Here is a 12,531-nt window from a genome sequence, read left to right on the forward strand (position 1 = left end):
TCGGCCTTGTGCCTAATTTGCTCGGTGGGGGAGCAAATAAATACCATCTGTTCCGACAGATGCTGCAAGCAAAGACTAGCTATGACTAGCAAAGACCATATGTGGGGGTAACCCCACATATCTTAACTTGGTCAAGGTAGGGATCACCCCACAGACCACAGTAACTATCCAACTCCAATTTCCTACCTCTCGGGAGCTGGTCCCCCCTTTCCCTTCCCCCTCCCTCTCTCTTTGCATTAAAAACGGCCTTGTGCCTAATTTGCTCAGTGGGGAAGCAAATAAATACCGTCTCCTTCGACAGAAGTATCCTACAATGGGCATTAATATTTCCTGACCAGGAGAGGTGTACACACACTATAGACACTTTATATTTCTTTGGTCATAGGGAGTTGTACACAAAGACAAAAACACACCCGAAATATATTACTTATATATTATATATATATGTGTGTGTGAGAGGTTCTATGTATCAACGTCACCCTTAAACTAATGAACTCATCATAAATAATTATGGAATATAAATTTTGGTAAGCGAGATGACATTATTATACACTGCTTGGTGCGTCTCAAAATCAAGCGAATTGCTTCAATTAAGATTTAATTTTGTACAGTGTATTCAACTAGATCGATGCCCATAATCTGTATATGTAAGTGAAGTTCAAACATTCATGGACATATTCGTATCAATTTTTTTATACGTATGCAAGAGAAAACTATTTTTTTTATTATTTTATCCCGAAAATGTCTTCCAAACCGAAGAAATACAAAGTTTAAATCAAAAGCCAGTGTTTTATATATTAATATAAGAGGGATGATCTGTTAGGTTGTAAATATAATGGAAAATTTAATGATCTAGCTATAACCATTCACATATATAATACAAAGCAATCATTTAAATATTCCTGTAATTCAAATTATATCTTATTTATCTTAATTCATTTCCAACAATTTGTTACGGCTTAGTTGAAAGTATATCGAAGCAAATAAATTGTTGGAAAATTTCCAAGAAGGCAATCTTCAAAATTTCTGATTTCTAAACAGCATTCGCAAGGGAGTGAACTCCGAAATCGGCCATAATTGAAGCAAGCGCACAATTCCCACGCGATCAACCAATCTGGAATTGTCTTCCATTCGAAGCGGTTATGGACCGCAAATTTTAAAATTATCAATATCTGGCCTGTCAATTTGAACTAAATTTCAATTACACTCTATCAAGCGCTGAGACACAAATAACGATGAACTAACTATATATATATATATATATATATATATATATATATATATATATACATACATATTATAAAAATAAGTTATACGGTTCCGACAATAGCAAATCTATAGTAGAGGAGAAAGGGAGAGACATCTCAAATCTAGGTAATGTGAAATACAGAGAACCCGTGCTATGTTTTTATTGGAATGCTCAAAAATGGAAACAAGTCAATGTAATATTTAAAGTGTTATTAGCACAAACATAAATTAGCTCGTTAGCAAACATGTTTCAGTTACACCAATAAGGCATACGAACATAACTATATATATATATATATATATATATATATATATATATATATATATATATATATATATATATAGATAAGTAGATATATATATTCAGATGTACGAAAGTTATATATAGATTTAAATAAAATATGCGGACATTTCTCAGGAGAAAACCGATAGCCAAGGAAAACAACGCTATTGACGAAATTAAAGATACCTAAGGGGAATTCAGAAGTGTCAAGAATTAAAGAAAGAAAATAAAAGCTTAAAATAGAATATTTCTATCTGCGTATACGACGTTTCAAACGGACTAAAATTGGCAAAACGAGGGGTAAAATGAAACGAGTGAAAAGGAGTCAAAGTTCCTCAAAGTGAAATAACGTTTTTGTCGTCTCCTTTTGCCGGCAATAAGGTTTTCGAGTCGCAATAGAGACAGATTCCAAAATCTTTAAATGTTTTTTGGAGTATGTTCTGTGTAATAACTGGAACCACTCTATTATATACTTATCGGGGCAGCATGGATTATCAACCAAATTCTGGCGAATTGCAGTGTCCAAGGCTGTATATTAAAGGGAATTACCAGATCGTACCCCCATGTCCAATATTACAAAACTTACAAAAGTGTTTAAGCGTTGCCTTAAGGAGTAGTGATATCCAACACCCTGGAAAACCTCATAAGTATGCCCTGTATTTAAGAATTCAGGTGAAAAGCCATCTCCCTCTCAGTACAGACGAATAAGTTTCCTGTTTGTCATGAGTAAGTTGTTGGAATCCATATTAAATAAAGTAGTATTTAACCACCTCAACAGAAACAACCTTCTTAGTGACATGCAATATGGTTTCTGCTCTGCAAGATCTACAGCAGATGTACTAACGGTTACATCACATAGGATTAGTGAATCTCCTGTACAAAGATTTCCTTTCCAAGGCAAGTGCTCTTGACATATCGAAGGCCTTCGATAAGGTATTGCATAAGGGCCTACTTCACAAGATATCCAGCTACGGTATTACTGGAAATGTTTTCTCAATCATTAAATCATTCCTCTCTGATAGGTTCATAAGAGTAGTGGTTGATGGACAGAATCAGAGGCCCACAGTATTAATGCTGGAGTCACCCATGGGTCCATCCTGGGCCCAACTCTCTTCCTGATCTACGTCAATGATTTCCCAAAACACATACTTAAATCATTCGTTGACATCTATGCTGATGACACAACCATCTATGACAACACATCAAAGCCCGTAAATGACAAAGTTCTCTCTAATTCTCTCTCCTCTGATCTTGAGCGCGTGGTACAATGGGGGAAGACGTGGCTGGTCACTTTTAATGCATCCAAAACCAAGCTTCTAGCTTTACATCATCAACGCTCTGATCCCCATCTGGCTCCATGTTTTGACAAGCTTCTGGGTTTGATCTTTACTCCTGATCTAAAATGGAACACGTACTGTTGCCAGGGACGCTGGGAAAATGGAGGGATCCTTCTACCGCTCTAGAAGACATCTCACTACTGATGCAATTCTCTATCTATATAAAAGCCAAGTACGTCCAAGGATGGAGTACTGCTGCCACATCTGGGCATGAGCTGCTAAAAACAGCGTATTCTGCCTTGAAAGAGTACAAAATAGACTTCGTGGTTTGGTGGGGGATGCCCTTTTCTCTTCCCTGCAGCCTCTCTCTTCCACAGAAGAGACGTTGCGAGCCTGCCTTTGTTTTATCGTTATTTCCATGGCAAGTGCTCGTCTGAGCTCCAATCCCTCGTCCCCCCTCCCCAATCTGTCACGAGAAACACCCGTATGGCTGAAACTGCTGTCAATAATTTTCCCCACTCTTTATCTGTGCCTAAATCAAAACGTAGATTCCATGAGCAGAGCTTTTTTCTCAGAAGTACACGATTGTGGAACTCTCTTCCGTTCGCTTGTTTCCCACCTGACTACAACTCTGATGTTTATTAATCCAACATAAACAAATTCCTGACAAACCGCCCCCTTAAATAAGACACTCTATCAAAGCCTTAATACTAATGATTGCTACAATAATATCTCATTGATTACTGTACACGCAATAATCTTTATCCCTGAGTGGCCTCCGGGCCTTGATAAGTGGTGACCACCATGTGAAAAAAAATATATATTTGATGGAACTTGCTGGTTTATCCGAGTTAGCAAATGCAAAGATGTTCGCTCGCCATAATCAGCATCGTACTGGCATTTAAATTGGTAAACAATATTACTATTTTGGCTGTAGGGCAAGCTATCTTTGCGAAAAGAAGGAAAAAGTGGTCTCGTGGTGTATACAAAGAAACAGAGTATAAGCAATTAGAAACAATTCTAATAATCTGTTTAGAAAAATGTGTGCTCTTGGCCCTCTCCCCGGTAGCGTAAAACAAACACGAACACTTAACAGGCCCTAACTTTTTAGGGGGTTCATTAACTTTTTTTTGTTAATGCAATCATCAATAAGGTCTATTCTATAACCGTTATTGGAAAATATTTCCCTGGTCTTATCAAGTTCGGTGTCTGGGCTGACAGGTGAACATATAAGGACTCTATGTACCTGCCTTACGTGATTGAGATACAAAAGGATGCCAGTTAACATGCAAGCTAGTGAAAGCCAGCTTCCTATAAATAGTAGTGAGAAAGCCCACTCTTGAATATTTTCCCCCACACGTTGTTTTTTGTCCCTTCGTTGTGCACATTTAATCGGTTTCAAACGTTGTACGCACATATGGAAATCTTCTATTTCAATCTATGTTTTTCTTTCTTCAATTCTTGGCACTTCTGAATTCACCAAAAGTATCTTTAATTTCGTTAATTATGTTGTTCTCTATCGATTTTCCCCTGAAGAGATGATAGCCACAAGAGCTCTCGAAAAATTTCCGCATATTTTATTACCCCCTCTCTTTCTCTTTGTATATATATATATATATATATGCATATATAAATATGCACATATATATTCCTATACCAATATGCACATATATATACATATATATATATGCATATGTATATACATTCATATATATATACATTAATACATGTATATATGTATATACACACACAAATATATATGTATATATATATGTATATATATATATGTATATATATATATATATATATATATATATATATATATATATATACGGTGGAATACGATCTTTTTCCGACCTCTGATTATAGTATTTGCCTTGCTTTACGGTGTTGTTTAGAATATTATTTGATTATAAACATGTATATCTATATTGTACGATATTTTTTTACTAACTTTTAATGCCAAATCCCGGGTTTCTATATATACAGGATGTAGGTCATCATTTTATTGAAAATTATCCAAATTTTTATTATCATAATCACGTAATTTGTTTACTTAAATTTACAAAAAAAATTATCTTGCTGTTTTCATAATGCACTGTCCAATAACCTTTTTTTTTTATTACATTTTCACCCCAAACAAGGCACATTGCCACTTGGGTGTAGGGGCTACCATCAGGGGAAACAACTACTGGGGTATTATGTAGGGATTTGAGCAGCAAGATGTTGGTTCACGTTGCACTTGAACTTCTGCATGTCAGTACAGTTGGGGAAGCAGTGACCTGGAATGGAATTCCAAAGTCTAGCAGTTCTGGGGAAGAAACTTTCGGAGTAGAAAGATCTTTTACATCTAGGGATCTCTACAGTGTGGGGTGGGATTTTGCAGCTTGTCGGGTCTGTCGAGGGTGTTCACGTCATGCGGGCACAAGTGCTTGCAGTTCATCAGAGCATTCACCATTAAAATACTTGTAGAACAGGCAGAGGGATGCAACGTTTCGTCGATGGGACAGAGGCTTAAGCTTAGATGCCAGTTCAGCGCCTATCAGATTTGTGACTCTCTTTTGAACCCTGTCAAGGAGCGAGAGACAAGTAGCCGATGCACCGGCCCAAATATGACAGCAGTACTCCATACATGGGCGAATGGTTACCTTATAGAGGTACAGGATACTTTCGAGTGTTAGTAGTTTTCTAGCACGGTAGAGAGAACCCACCTTCCTTGCAGCGGCCCTGGCAATGCTCTAGATGTAATTGTTCCAACTCATGTTTCCTGTGAACGTTAGGCCAAGGAGCTTGAAAGACGTACTCTCAGATAAAGAGTCGTTGGCCATTGCTATAGGTGGTAGAGAAAGTTTCTTGTAATTATTGAATGAAACCAATTTAGTCTTGGCGGCATTGAACGTGACCATCCATATTTGTCCCCATTCCACTACTGATTGGAGGTCATCCTCTAGTGTTTTTGCCATTACTTTAGATATATGTTTATTTATTTTCCTGCCATGCTTGTTATAGAGTGTGGTGTCATCAGCATATATACCGATCTCAGAGGCAATCTTGTCGGGGAGGTCATTTATGAATATTATGAACAACAGAGGTCCAAGGATAGATCCCTGGGGCACTCCCGCATTTATATCATATTGTTTAGATGTACGACCAACGAGGACAACCTGGATTTTTCTCTTATCTAAGAAGGATTTAATTATGTTTAGTATTCTACCAGTGATACCGTATTATCTAATCTTTCTGAGGAGACCCTCATGCCATACCCTGTGAAAAGCTTTAGATATATCTAGAGCTACCACTCTGCCCTCTCCCGCTTTGTCCAGTGAATTCATTGTTTTTTTTTAAACTTTTTAATGCCTTTAACTTGGAATAAAAAAACATGAATACTCTCTATATGAATACATATACATACATACACACCTACATATATATATATATATATATATATATAAACTTTATCCTCCTCAATCAGAACAACAAACTAAACAGCATACTAAAAACAACAAAAATAATAAAAAGCAAACGCCAACCCAAAAACTTACAACACATCCTAACTTCCTCAAAACTCGTTCCACACACTACAAAAGGGGTTACAAAATGCAACAAACCGCGATGTGGAGTATGTGACATAATATTAGAAGGTAACACATACACATTCAAAAACCCAGCACAAACATTCACAATAAAAAAGGATCTTAATTGCACCTACAGAAATGTAGTATATGCACTAAGATGCACGGCATGCAATAAATCCTACATAGGCGCCACCAAAAATTTCAGCAATAGAGTGGCCTTCCATAAGAACAGCATCAAAATTGCAGATAACATAACCTCTATGTTTCCAAACACGTACACACATGCAGTGGAAACACCTTCAAAATAATGCCAATCGTTTATTTTTATTTACATACACAGGAAAAAAAACTTCATCACAAGATTCACTCCTGAACTGAACAGAGCCTAATATCAACACACAAAAACATGAAATGCAAGGCACACTCACATGCACATCCATATACATATACATGTACACACCCAACCATAAATCAGAACCGACACATTAAAACACACACGCGCGCATACAACCACACACAGACATAACACCCCTATCTCTAATACAACACACTGAACAATACCAACCCTACTTAACCTCTAAACCAACAACACTAGGAAACACCTAGAACCATAGTATAATATCTGTTCCAACACCTCGCTCCCTCCTCAGTCAGTGGAGGAGAACCCCCTCATGACTGATACAACTATCATCCCTTCTATCACCCCCTCCAATACCTATACCTCTCCAATTGGCCCCTCCCCTCTGGGGAACAAGATCTTCCCCACACTAGGAACCGATCCTGGGTCTGGCCATACCCACATGGGGAGACAAATAAATAGAAACATTAAAAAATCCCCTATGCATATTTTAAATACACCCTCTATCTAAACAAACATAATATAAAGAATACCCGAAAAGACTGAAACGAAAAATCACAATACTAAAATCCAAGAATCCAAAAAATAAATACCAAAATAGAATGAAAGCATCCCTACCCTTATTTCAGAAGAGTTGGTTCTTCCCCCCCCTCCTCACACATACACATCAGTAACGACCTTGGATCACAGTCACCTTCCTAGGGAAGCAAATAACCTCATAATACTATAAAACAGTACACACACACACACACACACACACAAACACACACCCTACCCTACCCTAAAGGAAAAGAAAAAACACAAGCAGAAAGAAAGAGCGAGAGAGAGAAACACAACAGAGGAGTGACCACAGCCCAATAAAGGAGTAATAAAAATTGAACATTCCAATGAATAGTAGACACTTACAACCATCCACCCCTTGAAACCCTTAAAATGAACTACGAAAATGCCATTTTTAAGTCTTTAACACATTTGAAAATAATTTCTGACGAGGACGCTTCACAGAACGTCTGAAACGCGTAAAAACGATTTCAATGATTTAAAAACATTATTACAATGATCCAAACATAATTCTCAATGAAAAACCAAGACACGGAATAATAAAATAATGTTAAAAAATACACGTTGTTGGTGACTACTCCCTTATTTAAATATACATCTTTCTTTCGTTGGAATTTCTTAACCCATTTTATATATATATATATATATATATATATATATATATATATATATATATAATGGGTTAAGAAATTAATATATATATATATATATATATATATATATATATATATATATAATTGACAAGGTATGGCATAAGGGTCTACTTCACAAGATTTCCATCCAGCTACGGTATAACTGGAAATGTTTTCTCAATCATTGATAGGCTCATAAGAGTAGTGGTAGATGGACAAAAATCGGAGGCCTGCAATATAAACGCTGGAGTCCCTCAGGGGTCAATCCTAGGCCCAACTCTCTTCCTGATCTACATCAATGACCTCCCTAAACACATACTTAAATCATTCGTTGACATCTATGCTGATGACACGACCATCTACGGCAACACATCAAAGGCTGTAAATGACAAAGTTCTCTCTGATTCTCTCTCCTCTGATCTCGAGCGCGTGGTTCAATGGGACAAAATGTGGCTGGTTAGTTTTAATGCATCCAAAACCAAACTTCTATCCTTACATCATCGACGTAGAATACTGCTGCCATATCTGGACAGAAGCTGCAAAAAACAGCCTATCCTGCCTTGACAGAGTACAAAATAGACTTCGTGGCTTAGTGGGGGATGCCCTTTTATCTACTCTGCAACCACTCTCCCACAGGAGAGACGTTGCGAGCCTATCCTTGTTTTATCGTTATTTCCATGGCAGGTGCTCGTCTGAACTCCAATCTCTGGTCCCCCCTCGCCAATCTTTCACGAAAAACACCCGTCTAGCTGAATCCACTGTGAAAAATTTTCCCCACTCTTTATCTGTGCCTAAATCAAAACGTGGATTCCATGAACAAAGCTTCTTTCTTAGAACTGCACGCCTGTGGAACTCTGTTCCGTCCGCCTGCTTCCCACCTGACTACAACTTGGATGTGTTCAAGTCCAATGTTAACAAATTCCTAATGAACCGCATCCTTAAGTAAACACTTAATCAAATCTCCACACTAACGTAATGTACTTGCAATAACCCTTATCTTTGAGTGGCTTTCGGGCCTTGATAAGCGGTGATCACTGTGTAAAAAAAAAGTAGAATAAGTAAAGTCATAGCAGAATTGGATTTACAATGTTTGATTTAAAACTAAGAATAAGAATTAAAAGTTCCGTATTCGATTCAGTTTCAGAGATAGGCTCTTTTCCTCTAAAAACAATTATAAGCAGTAACTACGTATATATATATATATATATATATATATATATATATATATATATATATATATATATATATATATTTTTTTTTTTTTTTTTTTTTTGCTGTTTACGTTATTTTTGACAACAGTCGAGAAAAAGTTTTGTGAAAGAAAATATAAGTTTATAGGAGAAATGAAAACAATACTCAGCAGTATCCAATAAGTTTGGTTGCAAAGTATTTATATTAGGCTTAATCACCTCTATTCAGCCTTTTAAATTTGAAGTAGATTGTTATTCTATAAATATATATTTCTATATTTCTATGATTAATCTTATGAATTTTAAAAGTTTTTTATTAATCTTTTATTTACTTGAGAGAGAGAGAGAGAGAGAGAGAGAGAGAGGGATAAAAAGATAGAAAGATAAATGGATAGATAGCTAGACAAGCATAAATATATGCACAAACATGAGCTTAATGATCCCCTTTAGGTGGGGTGCAAGTAATGTATCTAAGAGAGGGTATACTGCGACATAAGACGAGTTCTCTTTGATGATTGTGCTGATAATCATGCCGTTAAGAGCTGATAAGCAAATCAGGTTTCTAGTCTGTAGCATTTTATCTAAAAGAAGCTCTTTTTTGTTAGTAAAAAAGTATGATATTGGTAGGAACCAATAATCTCATTCAATTTGACATTGGATACCCTTTACCCCTTTCAAAAATGTGATTGTGTGCTTTGGTAGTTCAGTTGAGCTGTATAGGATGCCACTAACACATATTTCCAGAGTGTCGTTTACTCTGTATATTCATACATTAATACACGAGAGAACAAAACCTGGAAATTTATACTCGAAACCGAGTAGACTGCAAGAATATATATATATATATATATATATATATATATATATATATATATGAATATATATACATATATATACATATATATACATATATATACACATACATATATATATATATATATATATATATATATATATATATATATATTAAAGAATGCTATTTTCAAATAGGAAATAAACTATTACTCAAAACGATAGGTATCCCAATGGGATTGAATCCTGCACCATTTTGGGCAAATTTGTATTTACATAGACTCGAATATATATATATATATATATATATATATATATATATATATATATATATATATATATATATATATATATATATATATATATTTATATGTATATATATATATTTATATATATATTTATATATATATATACATACATGTCATCACTATTAAAAACTGATATATCTAAAACATATAACTTTCATGAGTGTAGGACATTTATAGATGACCTTATATGTATAAACGATAATGATGAATTCGAAAAAAATAAACATTTTATATATTCATACGAATTAAAATTGAATTGTGAACATAGAGGACAACAGGCTACATTTCTGGATTTAGAAATAAAAATTGAGGATGGGATTTTTCTTTATAAGATATTTGATAAAAGAAACGCTTTCCCCTTTCAAATAGTACGTATGCCGCATAAAGATAGTACCATCCCTGTTTTTATGTTTTATGGAACCATTATGTCAGAGTTTTTGAGAATAGCTCGCGTTACTTTAAAATTAACAGATTTTATACCACCAGTTTCTAGCTTAGTAATAAGGATGATAAAACAAGGTCAGAATAAAACTAAAATATTTAAAAAGTTAAATAAAGCATTTGTTCGTTATCCTGATGCTTTTGAATCGTTTAAGATTAACCGGACTATATTAATAAAGTAATGTAAATATACAAAATACTAATCATAGTGCGGGTGAAAAGTAGTTAAATGGATTAATCCTAATCTTTTAAATACATCCATTTTTAATTTGGAAATTGATGAATCACACAGGTAGGAAATTCATTTTTATGGCATGAAAAGGTTGGTAATTGCAATTAAGAATAGGAAATTGGATCAAATGTTTGTAACATGTCTTCTTCCTAAGATTAAGGGAGGTGATGTTTGATCAACACTGCTGGGGAGCCATGATGTAATATACGTTTTTGTTTTTAAATCAGCGAAACAGTGTTTCATGGTAAACAACTGATGGTCCCTTAAAAATAAATTATTAGTACTATAGTAAACTCGAGAGCGAGTTGATGCAGTGATTGCAGGTGATTACACGACTTACTTATTAGATGGTTTTCTAACGAATGATAAAATATATTTTTTGTATAGTTTTAAAGGTTAAAACTTCAAAGACTAGAGAGAGAAAGAGAGAGAGAGAGAGAGAGATAGACATGTGTGTGTGCGTATTCACGTATATATATTGGTGTGTGTGTCCGTGTGTTATGTATAATACCTAAGAACACCTTTAACTCTAAAAAAAAAAATTATCATAGGCTTTATACTCGTGATTAAAGGATGTGTGTAAACGTGTAGCAAAACTATGTACAAATAAAAACAATTTATACTTCATAAAGAGCTGTATATCTTACTGAGCGCTCGAATATAAACACAGCAAGAATTCTCTGTTTGTTCATGTTCATACAATCTCTTAAATGTCATTTAAATTCTAGATGTGTCTGTCTCCCTTTGCCTTCTGCTTTCTATCACTTTCTCTCTCTTTTTCTTTCTTTCTCTATCTCTGTCTCGCTAATAAAAATTACAATTAAATTTACCAAAATGATCCAAGATGGTAAAACTAAAGTATATTATAAATATTAAAGAGTTAATATTTATAAAGTAATCTCAACCAGATGTAAAAGCTCGATAAAACCAAATAGCTTATAATAAGAGCAAATAATAAAACATGTTAAAAACACTTTGAAAAAAAGTTAAAAACAGACTTAATTTGAAAAGGAAACACTAAATACGTGGATAGTCCTTAATCCACGGAGTTTCAAAGAAATACTTTCCTTCTCATAAGAGGTTAGGAATTAGCAAAATGCGGGATCGGATTTTGCATACAAAAGTATTTGATGAAACTGCAAGTAAGTCAAAGATCTTACTTGATAACAAACAGTGAAGCAGAGGGAATAGGGTGAAGAAATAGGTTATTTCACGTGAGTCTGGTGAAAGGTAAAGTATACAATGACGGTAAAATCCAAAAATGTAAATTCAACTTTGTAGAGACAGCGTACATGAGTCTCGATAAAGATTCTACAAAGGTAGCTTGTGTTTAATTATTTTTCGTCAAATAACAGATCACCCAGTTATCGACTCGATAATTATCCCAATAAAAAACACATAACGAAACTAATACAGGGTAAACATAGTAACCACATAAAAATATTACATACGTGGTAAAGTTTGACACATCAATCGTCATGTTTTTTTCTGTATAATCTGTTATACAAATCCCACAAACGTTTCCTCGATATTACGTTGCCAACGCTTAATCAAGGAAAAGCTCGTACACTGCCCCTTTTGCTTGCGAAAATATTGCCGTTTATGAATCGGTATCTATGTAATGCAATCGCTGA

Source organism: Euprymna scolopes, chromosome 33 (assembly GCF_053919585.1).
Source record: "Euprymna scolopes isolate OS-2025 chromosome 33, ASM5391958v1, whole genome shotgun sequence".
Taxonomy (NCBI): Eukaryota; Metazoa; Mollusca; class Cephalopoda; order Sepiida; family Sepiolidae; genus Euprymna; species Euprymna scolopes.